At 41.6% G+C, this 13,178-nt stretch overlaps 1 protein-coding gene across 1 annotated transcript in view; it reads right to left on the minus strand.

Moving 5' to 3' along the window:
- The window catches only part of plekha6 (pleckstrin homology domain containing A6), a 151,695-nt gene that overhangs the window by 120,644 nt on the left and 17,873 nt on the right, over positions 1-13,178 (minus strand). The gene's annotated exons all lie outside the window — the stretch shown is intronic.

The following is a 13,178-nucleotide window of genomic DNA, read 5'->3' on the forward strand; positions in this document are numbered from 1 at the left end:
GGAGACAGCGGGGTTGCTACTGCAGCATGTAATCAGACTGCACGGCATCCCTTCTGATGTGGTCTCCGATCGGGGGCCCCAGTTCACCTCAGCGTTCTGGAGGGAGTTCTGCCGTTTTCTGGGGGCGTCCACCAGCCTGTCCTCCGGGTATCACCCCCAATCCAATGGACAGACTGAACGGATGAACCAAGAGATGGAGACGGCGCTATGCTGCATGGCATCTACTCACCCTGCCTCCTGGTCATCGCAGCTCCTGTGGGTTGAATTCGCCCATAACACCCTTCAGAGTTCCGCCACTGGGCTCTCCCCCTTCCAGTGTGGTTATGGTTACCAGCCTCCTCTGTTTCCCGCACAAGAGAGGGAGACGGCCTATCCTTCGGGTGAGGATTTCATCCGTCGCTGCCGTCGGACCTGGAATCGGGCCAGATCCACATTGTTACGGGCCGCGGATCGCTACACCAGGGCGGCTAATCGTCGCCGCTCCCAGGCTCCTTCCTACTGGGTGGGTCAACGGGTTTGGCTGGCTACCAGAGATCTTCCGCTGAGGGTGGACTCCAGAAAGCTGGCTCCGAAGTTTATCGGTCCGTTCCCCGTCGAGAAGGTCGTCAACCCTGTGGCGGTCCGTCTGAAGTTGCCTCGGACCATGAGGATTCACCCCACATTCCACGTCTCCAAGGTCAAGCCGGTCCGGGACAGCCCTCTGCAGCCTGCCTCGCAGCCACCTCCTCCTCCTCGTATCATCGAGGGGGCTCCGGCTTACACAGTCCGTCAGCTCCTTCGGTCCAGACGCCGCGGCAGGGGTCTCCAGTACCTTGTCGATTGGGAGGGGTACGGTCCGGGGGAGCGGTCCTGGGTCCCGGCTCGACAGATCCTGGACCACCAGCTCATCGAGGATTTCCATCGGCACCATCTGGACCAACCGTCCCGTGCAGTTCCCGGTCGTGGGTCCTCCGTTTCTGCTTGTCCTCCGTCTCCTGTCCCTGGACCTTCTGGGTTGGGGTCCTTCTCCAGGGGTTCCGAGTCGCCGCCGGGGGGTGGTCCTCCTTCTGATGACGACGACGACGACGACGTTGATTCAGCCGGGTCCGAGGAGTTCCCGACCAGCTCTCTGTGCCTGCCACCCCGTGTACCTACCTGCCTTCTGTCCCCGACCACGTGCTTCGCTTCGGCGTTCAGGAAATCTGACGGCTCCACTGGCAAAGACCTCCCCGCTCGACCACGACGATCCTCCTGCCTGCTCCTCGACGGTACCGTTGATTTCTCGGACTGTTTTCCCGGCTACGGATCTTCTGCCTGTCCCCGACCACGATTCAGCGTAATCCCCGACAACATTCCCACACGTGTTGTCGGCTCGTCAAGCTACGGGGTTTCCTGCTCTCCAGCCACAGTAGGTTCCTGCTTTGTGTCTTCACTTCGTGGGATTCCCAGAGTAATTGTTTGGGCTGAACACCAGAAGAACGAACTGAATATCTGTGAGCTGATTTTCATTTGTGTTGGTATAAATATAAGTTATTACCAACTCAACTTGAGCTTTTGCGTACTGCATCTGGGTTCATACACACCCCGTTTCAGTTACAATTGGGCCGCACAGTGTAAGCAAATAAATCTTGAGCTTTACTATATATCGCAAACAGTGAAAGTTGTCATAAAACCACATTTTAAACTTGGATCAAATTGCACAGTGTATGCCCAACCTTGCCTATGTAACTTTTGACAAGACAACACCCAACATTGTTTCTTCTCCTTAATGTCACTTACCTAACTTTATTTTCCTTAATGTAACCTACACAGTTTTACTTACCTACACCTAACCTACGTAACTTTACTTACTTAAATCTAACCTCTGTAACTTTGGGAGACCAGGGGCAATTGTAAGGGGGCAATTGTAACATCTCAAATTGCAACAAGCAGAAATGAGATAGAACCATAAAACTCATAATGCACATGGTCTGTGATGATCCCTCTCTACTTTTCAAAGGACAAACTCATATCTTATACTTGTCGGAGTTTTTCTGTCAAGACTCATTTTTGAGGTACAAAAATATTTCTTTTCATCTACAGTATATTTTTCATTCTGTCTTTACATTCAATGGTCTTGAATTTAAATTTGTATAGTTTTGATGACTATTTTGTTGTTTAACATTTGATATATTTGTCAAATATTGGCTTCATTGTTTCTAGCCTGTAGGGTAGCTTGTGTCATGGGTAGTACTGTTGGGGGCAAAAAACGCTACAATAAACCAGTAAAATGGTGCCTTGTTTAGCAAAGACATCTTTTTTTTTTAATCATATAAGAAAACTGTTCTGTGTTCAATTTAAAAGTCTATATATACTCTTCTACTAAATCTTTAGCCTTTCAATCTGAACCCTAGTCCAAATTTGCCATGAGTCAGTTTTATATGCTTTCAATATTTTTTATGTTCCCTGAACTGTAAGTTTTCTTAACTTTGTCTGAATATTGCTGAAAATCTAAATATTTTTAAACTATTACTTTTGGTTTGTAGTATTCACGTAGCTTTGAAACTCAATTTCAATACCTGGTTTGTGCAATTCAGCTTTATCCATTTTATACAGGGGGAAATTGTAACATCTCAAACTGCACCAAATAGAAATGAGACAGAACCATGAAACTCTCTATGTGCACTGCGGTAAGGTTACTTAATTTGGAATCACACATAGATTTGTTTGCAGTAAAAGATGAAGCATACTTCTTGAGACACATTTTACAAACATCATTGTGGTCCTCCCTCTTTGCCTGCAAACAGATAAAGTGACGTCTCATACTTGATATGATTAATTATACAGTTTTAATTAAACTGTAATCATTTTTCTATGGATATTAAATATTTTAACTATATCTATATTCTTAGGGGTTTATTTTTCTTTGGTACTTATATAAAGGTATTAAGTATGTTGTTACAATTGCCCTCATATGCTGTTACCCCCCCCCCCCCCCCACCCCCCCCCCCCTTTTGAGCAAATAGCTCAAGAGGTTTTTGAGTCATGATATCAAAACCAAAAATTTTTACAATTGCCCTGGTCTCCCCCTACATAACATTACTGACCTAAACCTAACCTACGTAACTTTACTTACTTGAATCTAACCTACGTAACCTCACTGACCTAAAAATAACCTACGTAACTTTACTTACTTAAATCTAACCTATGTAACTTTACTGACCTAAACCTAAACCTAACCTACGTTACTTTAATGACCTAAATCTAACCTAAGTAACTGTACTTACTTGAATCTAACCTACGTAACTTTACTGGCCTAAATATAAGCTACATAGCTTTACTTACCTAAACCTAACCTACATAACTTTACTTACTTGAATCTTACTTACCTAAATCTAACCTATGTAATGGAATGAGGCCATTTGAAGGGGGGTAAATTCATGTTAAAATCAGTGACTATGGCAATCCTTTTACCTCTGAATAGTACCGTTAGGAGTTAGACTGAGACGTGATCGTCCAAGCCAGCGTGTGGTTCCTTTCAGTTCTTTTGCTATCATAGCAGCTGCTAACTTCCATTTGCATGTGTACATACAACAGTTTCATCTGCATACATTTGCAGTACTAAACACACTGTTGAGGGAGATCATTAATGAGTTAAAATTTTAGGGTGGCACAGTGGTGCAGCGGGTTCTGGAGCCTTTCTGTCTGGAGTTTGCATGTTTTCCCCGTGTCAGCATGGGTTTTCTCCGGCTTCCCTCCAGCTTCCCTCCACAGTTCAAAGACATACAGATTATCTGGAGATTTTACATTGCCTGTATGTGTGAATGTGAGCATGAGTGATTGTCTGTCTCTATGTCTCTGGCCTGTGATAGTCTGACAACCAGTGCAGGGTATACTTTGCTTCTAATATCAGCCCCACCCCCCTGCAAACACTTAAAGGATAAGCTGTTACAGATAATAAAGAATGGATGAATAAATAATAGGGGGGCTAACAATGAACCTTGTGAAACACCCATTGTGCACTTAATGTTACTGTCACAGCATCCCTTTAGGTAAATATGAAGGCATCTATGCTGGCACTCTAGATGCAAAGTTAAATTTGAAAAGCTATGATGTTAGAACATTGTAATTTACTTTATCAGTTGTTTTACACTAATCTAAAAATACAGCATCAGTTACTCCTCCTGTCTCGAGACTTGATTTAATCTGCTCTATTGAGTGCAAGGTAGCAGCTGCAGTGCAATGATTTTCTTGAAAGCCAAACTGTATAAGATGTAGACCAACAATGCTACTGTTAATAAATGTCGTCAGCTGTTCAATTACAATTTTCTTTGCGAGTACTGACAGTTAAGTTGTATGGTCAATAGTAACTGGGTTCCAGACTTGAAAATAGCTGTGGCTGGAAATGGCACATTTCCAGTTATGATTGATTGTTTAGGAAACAAGCTAATCAAATATGTAATGCGGGGAGTTAAAATAAATTTGTGTAATTTAACAAATATGATATTAAGCTGGAAAGCATCTCTAGTTTAGGAGCTGATGCCTTTGTTCACTTGTGTCTTGTTAGTCTGCAAGCTCAAAAACCTGCCTGTAGCATCTGTAGCAACAATATCAGGTCTCGAATTTGCTTGTGAACTTGTTAATGTATTTGTTGTGAAAATGAGCACCTGCAACTTGCGATATTAATAAAAGATAATAACCTAGCTATGATAGTTTTGTCATTGTAGCTAAGAGCAGATACATTTAGTAGCCAGCTGAGTTGCAAACTGTAGTCTCAGGATGTTAGCTCAGCGCACACCGGATCCTTTTCAATTTCACTCTCTTTAAATCTCCAACAAATAAAGCCTTTGACTGCAGAGTAAAGGCTCCATGATTTAAAATTAGATGACCTTTGACCTTGCCTGAGTAGATCAATCAAGAGGATGGTGTTACTGTGATGCAGAGTGGATGTGGACTCTGAGGGAGAAGTGCGAGTCATTTTGTGTACTGTCAGAATAAGTCTGCAGCTCCTCTCCCTGAAATGTCTCTCTGACATGGAGACCTGACAGCTAGATGAAAAATAATTCATCCACTATTATTTTTATTTGTTTACTGTCAGTAAACAAATACAAAGTGCCAGTGGAAGGTTATCACACTTGTGCAGGGAACTTTGACTTTCATTGACAGTCGCTTAATGTGAACAAAAGAATGGCATGTTGAATTTATCTAGATGGCATGTTGAATTTATCCAGATGGCATGTTGCATTTATTCAGACTGACACTCGTCGTGGTGATGGTTGCACTCGTGGAGTACAACCATCACCACAAAGAATGTAATAGTTCTGAAACTGAGACTGAAACATTTCATCCACATCAGTGCTCTTTAGTGTTCTTGTAGTTGACCCTGGGTTTTATTTAATCAACTGCAAGAACACACTGATGTGGATGAGATGTTTCAGTCTCAGTTTCAGAACTATTACATTCTTTGTGGTGATGCTTCCTTGTTTTTTTTCTTTCCCCCCCTGGCAGATGTCCTGGTGGACAGCAGAGACTGACGAATAGCTGTTGCAGTGGATTAGACCTCCCCCTCTGATGAAAGAGGAACATCTGCATTCTTAAGCAGGCTGAAGGATGAATAGCTCCAAGGGTGGGGTAAGTGTTATATAACCTTGCTGGCGAGTGGGTGATGGGTCAGGAGTAGAGGCACTGCAGATTTTCAGATTTCAAAGTAAGGCACTGACATTTATACATATCATCCATTTAATGAGCCAGTAATTTGTGTGTAATCCACATATTTTGGAAACCTTCAATCACATGACCAATGTGCTGGAGGATGGGTCACAAAAAAGCAACATATTATCATTCCAAGTTGTCACATATTGCCGCTTGGTCACTGGATTTCCGCGTCTACATATCACACTTTTGGTATCCTTATGTGGATATGTCAGCTATTGACAATCAGGGATGCCTCTACCAACACCAGGATGTCAGCAAAAGCACATGACAGGATTACACAACAAAAGCAAGAGGTTATGTTTCGGCACTTCACTCCTGGCTTGTGTGAGAAATGTTTGCCGTGAGGATAGCTGCCTGAAGAGGAGACGGACCAGCTGAATTCTGCCAGAGCTAACCTGCTAAGGTTAGACCCAGCGCTGCCGCCCACTGTGACAGCCCTCACTGGGTCTAACCTGGAGAGATGCGTTCTGTTTTGGCTGTCCAGAGGTGCAGGCCGCTCTCCTCACAGCAAAAATTTCTTAGCTAAGCCAGGAGTGAGGTAGAGTTGAACTGCGTCGTTTCCCGTTTCTCATTTCAAAATGAAAATCTGTCAGTCAGTCGCCATTTACACAGAGCATCAATACATCAAGCTCTTATTTTGATACTTTTGCCAAGCGGCAGTGTGAATTTGCATATTAGTTAAATATTTAGAATCATAACATGAAGATTTAAGATTTAGATTTAACATTTAACATATAACATTTTAGATGTAAGATTTAGATTTAATATTTAACTTTTAGATTTAACGTATAACATTTAGATATAACATATAACAGTTAGCTCTAATATTTAACATTTCGATTTAACATATAACATTTAGATTTAATATTTAACATTTAGATTTAACATAACATTTAAAAATAACATTTGACATTTAGATTGGATTTAAATTAAATTTAAAACAGTTTCATAAGCCACACTGTGGTAGCTACACCAATTCAACACTTTCATGTGTGTAGTACTGTGAGTTAGCAGCGCCGTCAATAAGTTCTGTAGGGCTGTAGAATGATCTGGATTCATGGAAGCTTTTATGAATAAAGATACAGCTCACTTACATACAATTTATAATTGTAGTGTTTTCTGTTCATCCTATGTGTATTAATATCATACAGTGGACTCCATAATTGACAACTCCATTACAAAATGTAAATGTATCATCATTGATTGAGGAAGTAGGGCAGACAATGGTAGTAATGTGGAGGCTTGCTGGTGGATGAAGGGTCAGCGCATCTGTCTTTCATTCTTGAGATATTTGGAGTTTGCATCTTGACATAGACATGCAGTAATTTTGGGTCTTGTCAACAAAGGCCACAATCTTTCACTAACATTAACTGGACCTTTAAGCAGTCATGAGCAGTGCTTCTGTGTGAATACTGATGGAATAATTCATGAGAAAACATTGGCATTGACCCTGTACCCTGCTCTCTCCCCCCTCCCTTCCTGCTGCTGCTCCCTCTCTGTCGTCTCTGCGGGGACTTCATGCTCTTTGTCTCTTTGTGTGATTCTTCCCAGTGTCAGTAATAGCCGTCTGTCACAACTGAATGCCTCCTGTGCTCACATCTGTTGGACAAACACTTAGTGTATGACTGAATGTTAAAGCCTGTTGTATGGATGATTTCACAGTATCTGGGGCTCTAACTCTGACTGTGATTTGTTCTTTGATTTCAACAATTCATAAATGTTTGTATCATAATTAACAGTTTAATTAGCCATGAGCGGGGGGAAAATACCCTAACCATTTTTTATTTATGAAGAAAACTGTGTTTTTCTCATGTATTTCCATGGTGAATGGAGAATCCCAAAAAGATGAACATTCTTCCTTCACTGCAGGAAACAAGGAATTTCCCTCTCTCTGCTTTTTATATCCCCTTGTCATCATTTTTTTGTCTCAAACTGAATACATAAATCCATCTCTTATTTCTGCCAGTAGATCATAGATTGTGCAAGCTCAGAAGCAACACTAGCTATATTCAAAGGTTGTGGGTCCGCGTAACCAGTGGATTGAACTCTTGTGTTAAGGTGGCGATGATGACTGCACTTCACTCTCTAAAATGATACAAAAATATCTGCTGACTTCATGTTATGAAGAGACTCAATAGGCTGGACCGTTTTGGCAGTTATCACTGTAATATATTGCAGGAGGGGTTCTTTTCAACATGTAATACAGCAGGTACAGGATCTGTTCCATCAGCAGCCACAAACTGGAGTGATGATGACAACTTTCAAACCACCATCCTGTAAAATAAACACAGCCCTCATGCTTATGTGCACATCAGTGTACACTGTGTTTTGCACATCAGCAATTATGTTGGAGACTGACACACTGAAAACAGATTGTGCAGCTCCACCAAAAAATGTCAATTGCTCAAAATTTCTCATTCCATTTATAACTCTCCCAGGACAGCCTGTTCCTGTCATCCTCACTTAGTGTCTCCTTCCTAAACACTCAGTAAAAGGGGTTATGGTGGCATTATCTTTTTTTTTAAACTAGGCTGGCCAAAATGTCGCCTGGAGCTCCATATTTTTAATTAAAGCCTAACACAAGTAGCCTAGATATGTGGCTGTGATGAGCAACATTATGTGAAGGTGATTATTAACCCTTTGAAACCTGGTTCATTAGTTTTCTTGTGCTGCGATCAGAAACCTTTCACAAGCATATAAATGGACTATATTGTACTTGTATAGTGCTTTTTGACCACTTAAAGTGCTCTACACTACATGTCACATTCACCCATTCATATACACACTGGTGGCCGAGGCTACCGTACATGATGCCACCTGCGACTCAGTAACCATTCACACACACTCACATTCCAAAGTCGCAGCATCAGGAGCAATTTGGGGTTCAGTATCTTGCCGACATGTTGACTGGAGGAGCCAGGGATCAAACTGCTGACCTTCTGATTCCAGTATGACCCATTCTACCGCCCCATTAAACCTTTGAAATGTGAGCACATTGGTCTGATTTCTTTAAAAAAAATCAAAGGGCGTAAAGGCAATTAGCAACAAAGTAATAATTGGTAAATAATACATTCATTTTTATTAATATTATCACATTTTAACCCTTTTGTTGTGTGTGTGTGTTATTTAACTTTTCTTTGTGTACTAATTTCCAGGAAATTTTCTTGTGGACCTAACATTTTTGGGTCATTTCTTAAGTTGCTCATTCCTCTCTTTCCATTTTTGCTCCGGTTTCAAAGGGTTAAAGTTCTAAACTAAAGTGTAAAGACATTTTCTATGTCCGAGAAAACAAAACTCTCAATAGGATTCCCAAAGTGTCAGCGCATGTTGACAGGGAGGGCTCATGGGGAATGAAAGTAGTAAATGGAATAAGACATGACTGTGACGACTTTTAATGCACCTACGGAATGTGTTCTTTCTGACCCCATCCCTTACACAGGTGCACCACAGGGGATGCTCAGTTCAGTTTACATTCAACAGCATCCTTACACTCAGCTCTTTGAAAGCATTGTTGGTAGGAATAAATTGTGGGTTTGTCAGTTATTGAGTTCTACACACAATTTCACAAATCATGCATATTTGAACAGTTAGTGTGCAGATAAAAAAAAATACAGATGCTGAATTCATGTTGGATGCAGATGTTCTGCAGTGAGGAAATGTGCATGAGATGAGCCTACATTGTTTGTAGTGCTTATCAAAAGCTACCCTTATGATTTTATTTTTCACAATGTAAAACAAGCAGTTAGCACCAATCCAGCATACAAATACATCCTACCACATCCTCCCTTCCTGACCTGCTGTAACATCTAGAAAACCATATCTATATAATATAACCATATAACCAAATCTAGAGAAAATCTACAGTAAGTATAGATGGAATAACAAGTAAATACATTCAGCCTCAGAATAGACGAGGACTTTTAAGGACATGAAGACATACAATTCACCCTACAGTATCTGTGATTCAGTGGTCCCACCTTACTGACTACTGTGCATTTATTTAAGTGGTTACATATTGCCTCTTGCCTCTTTGCAGTGATGAACAAAGCTGTCCCTGGCTCACATTCTTGCAGCAGTAACAACCCATACAGTTGAGCACAGTGTGTTTGACAGTTTAAAGTATGGCTATGCTAAACACCACTCCATTGATATTATGGTATTGGATAAAGTACTCTTTTGGTATCAGAATCAGTTTGAGGGTACTGGTTTTGGTGCTCATGGTACTGTCTTGTTTTTTTTTTTAAACCATACCCAGCCCTAAATGTAACACAAGTCCTTCTTGGTCAGTCTGGCTGCTGTAACTTCCCTAGATTCATATGTAGGTGCTTACCATTTATATTTAATTCTTACCTTACCAAACATATGCCTCATATGCCACTGACATATGGACAATATGTTGTCCAAATGTCAGTTTTACCCTTTTGCCAGTTGATACATTAGAAAGTCAGCTTGGATTATGTTTGTCAGTGCAGCAATTGTGGATGGAGTCTGTCTGCCTGTCAACTCATGCGGGCTGTGTAAAGAGGACAGGACATTACATGATAGCGACCCCAGAGGGGTGTACCACAAAGCGTGATTAGTGGGTTAGCATAATATGTTGTCTCCTAAGTCAGATTGTTTTTGTGTCATGCAGGTGTCCTCATAAACCTGGCTAGATCACCATGGCACCTTAAGGCCCAGACACACCAAGCCAATATTATAGAACTAGCAGCAACTTGGGCCCCAGCTGCTTTGCCTTTACAATGCCATGTCTCAGTCAAAAAGTTGCAGATGAACACACCAAACCGGCTAACCAGTGTGTTCTGTACCTGCGTGAGAGGAATTACCCCTCCATACCAATAAACAGGAAGACCGCCAAGACACAAGATAGCCAGTTAGCACATGAACAACACAATCTAATGTTGAAAGAACAAAACATATTTAACAACAACACAAACCATCAGGAAACATTTCTGAGAAAGAGCACAGTGATGAGACAAACCATCTGGCTTCCCTCCCTTTGGACTTAAGTTGACTTTAGCTGTTTCTTTACATTCCTCCCTTACGTTTCTCTTCTAGTGCGCTGAGCTGACCAGCCAATTAGAGTCAATCCATTCACCGACGGGCTCCACTGTGTCCGATAATGATTCAAAATGCTGAGTACGTGGGAAAAAATCCAAGCGCTGCTAAGTGCCAACGGTGTAGGACATACCGCAGGGACGAGGGTGATGGATGCTCACCATCGGCCCCAACATTGACTGACAGCTGACCATTGGCTTGGTGTGTCATGGCCTTTATGCTGATCAGTTTCCCTGATCAGGATCAGTTTTACCTCTGAGTTTTGGAAAATCTGTGTAAGATAATGTTTATTTTATTTGCCAGGTTGTTTTTGCTCTCAGTGGACTACAGAATGTGTCTGTAGTGTTCTCTGATCCATCCTTTCACACCGGCTTTAAAAGACAAAGCTTTTATAAAACCACAGGTACACATTAATACTTCTATATTATTAAGCAGGATGACATTTACTTGCATATGAAATGTGGTATGATTCCCTCAAACCACTATAATGTTACCACTGTGGATTATGTTACATGCGTGGTCCTGATTGGCTGAAGTCAATCAGATCAAGTCAGTGGGCATGGCTCACTTCACCAGGACGGCTCCAGTCTGTGTTCATCTCTGCCCAGCGGAGGCACAGTAGCCCTTAGTGTTGATAGGCTCATGACTAACGACATGTAACCAATCAGATAGTGCTGTGGTGGGACACTGAGTGGGACTACAGGGTAGTGACAGCACACAGAGACAGGCAGCTGCATCAGAGGAGCACATTTATCAATTCATTGTTTTAATGGCTGTCAGATTTAAAACAGAGAAAAAGAATATTAGGTGGTGGTCGATGTTAATGTGTGGGAAATATTGCTTTCACATTCCACGCTAGACATCCTTCTCAGTCTGTCTCTCTCTTTCCCTTTAAATAAACCCCTCCATGTTCACCCTGTAGCCTCATCTGAGTTTCTCTTCCTCCTTCCCCCTCCTCCACACTGTCCTTTGTCTCTGCTTTTCTTTCTTTACAATGGGGCTGTTGCCATAGTTGCAAAGTGTGTGTGTGTGTGTGTGTGTGTGTGTGTGTGTGTGTGTTTGTAGGACATCAGGTACCTAACCTTTAAATCCTCAAATCCTCTACATTTTCTTATTGATAATGTGCAGAAGAGCATTTTGACTTCGAACAAACATCTGTTTTACATCAGCGCTTTCCAATAAAGTCATTTATTCTGCAATTTTGTAGCTTGTGACAGAAAGTGAACCACAGAAGCACTCACTCTTGCAACATACGTTGATGTGCATGTTTGGTGGAGATGATGATCAAATTAATAAAATCCTGATATCATTCTAAGCCTAAGCCAGCAGCAGCTGTCAGGTGTGTCGACAATTAAAGGATCTAAAGACACAAACAGCATGCAAGAACAAAGTAAAACTGTACTTCGCCAGCTGTGACATTCTGTCTATTATTTGGATGAAAAATGAAAAGTCAGAAATTAATTTACAAAAACATAAACCAGGTGCTTTGTTTAGTGTTGTTGTAAGAACGGTTCACTGAATGAACATGCTAACACTTGGAAGTTTCAGTGTAAAATGTACTTGCACAATGTAGTTTGACACATATTTGTTTTACAAACTGAACATCTGTTTACTTCCTGTCACTTCTACCATACCGTAACCTCTGCTTTCAACTAGGGCTGGGTATCAGTGTACCAAGTAGTGTCAGAATGTCTTCAGTCAAAATATACATGCATTCGCTCCTTTTTAGTGCTGTGGGTTTGATCCCCAACTGTACCGACTCGATGCATATCAACATCTGTCTGGTTAACAAGAGCTAACTTTTGATGACAGGTCTTGCAGTAGGTATTTCAGCTATTTCTTCACGTCTCCTCACTCACTTCAACACTTTGATGAAAATCAATACCAAGAAAATGTTTCAGTTTAACAAAGTCTTTTATATTTGCTGCGAGCATCTCCTTCGTATCATTCGGTGTATTTTCATCAGCCCACATTAACATGCCCACTTTCCTATTTTCTGTTTCCCTGGTGTAAAAAAAGCTTTTTTTTCACTCAGATTCGTGATTATTATAGCCCCATATAGCAAATATACAGCCTTTTTTCATTTGTTCTCTATTTGACTTCAAAGCCCTCTGCTTGTTCCATGTATATTTCATGATCTATTGGTGTGTGATGTTGGCAGATTTGACATCGATCTGATATGAAATCATCTTTGGCTGTGTTGTGTTTTGCATCAACACTCTGTTACTGGTCAGGTCAGCAGTGGGAGAAAATGTCTCCTCGTAGACATAAGCCCAGAGGTGGGACCAAGTCATTGCTTTGCAAGTCACAAGTAAGTCTCAAGTCTTTGCCCTCAAGTCCCGAGTCAAGTCCCAAGTCGAGACAGGCAAGTCCCAAGTCAAGTCCCAAGTCGAGACAGGCAAGTCTCGCGTCAAGTCGCAAGTCCTACACTTTGAGTTTCGAGTCCT

The sequence above is a fragment of the Plectropomus leopardus genome, chromosome 2 (assembly GCF_026936395.1).
Source record: "Plectropomus leopardus strain MGB_pleo_1.0 chromosome 2, ASM2693639v1, whole genome shotgun sequence".
NCBI classification, from domain to species: Eukaryota; Metazoa; Chordata; class Actinopteri; order Perciformes; family Serranidae; genus Plectropomus; species Plectropomus leopardus.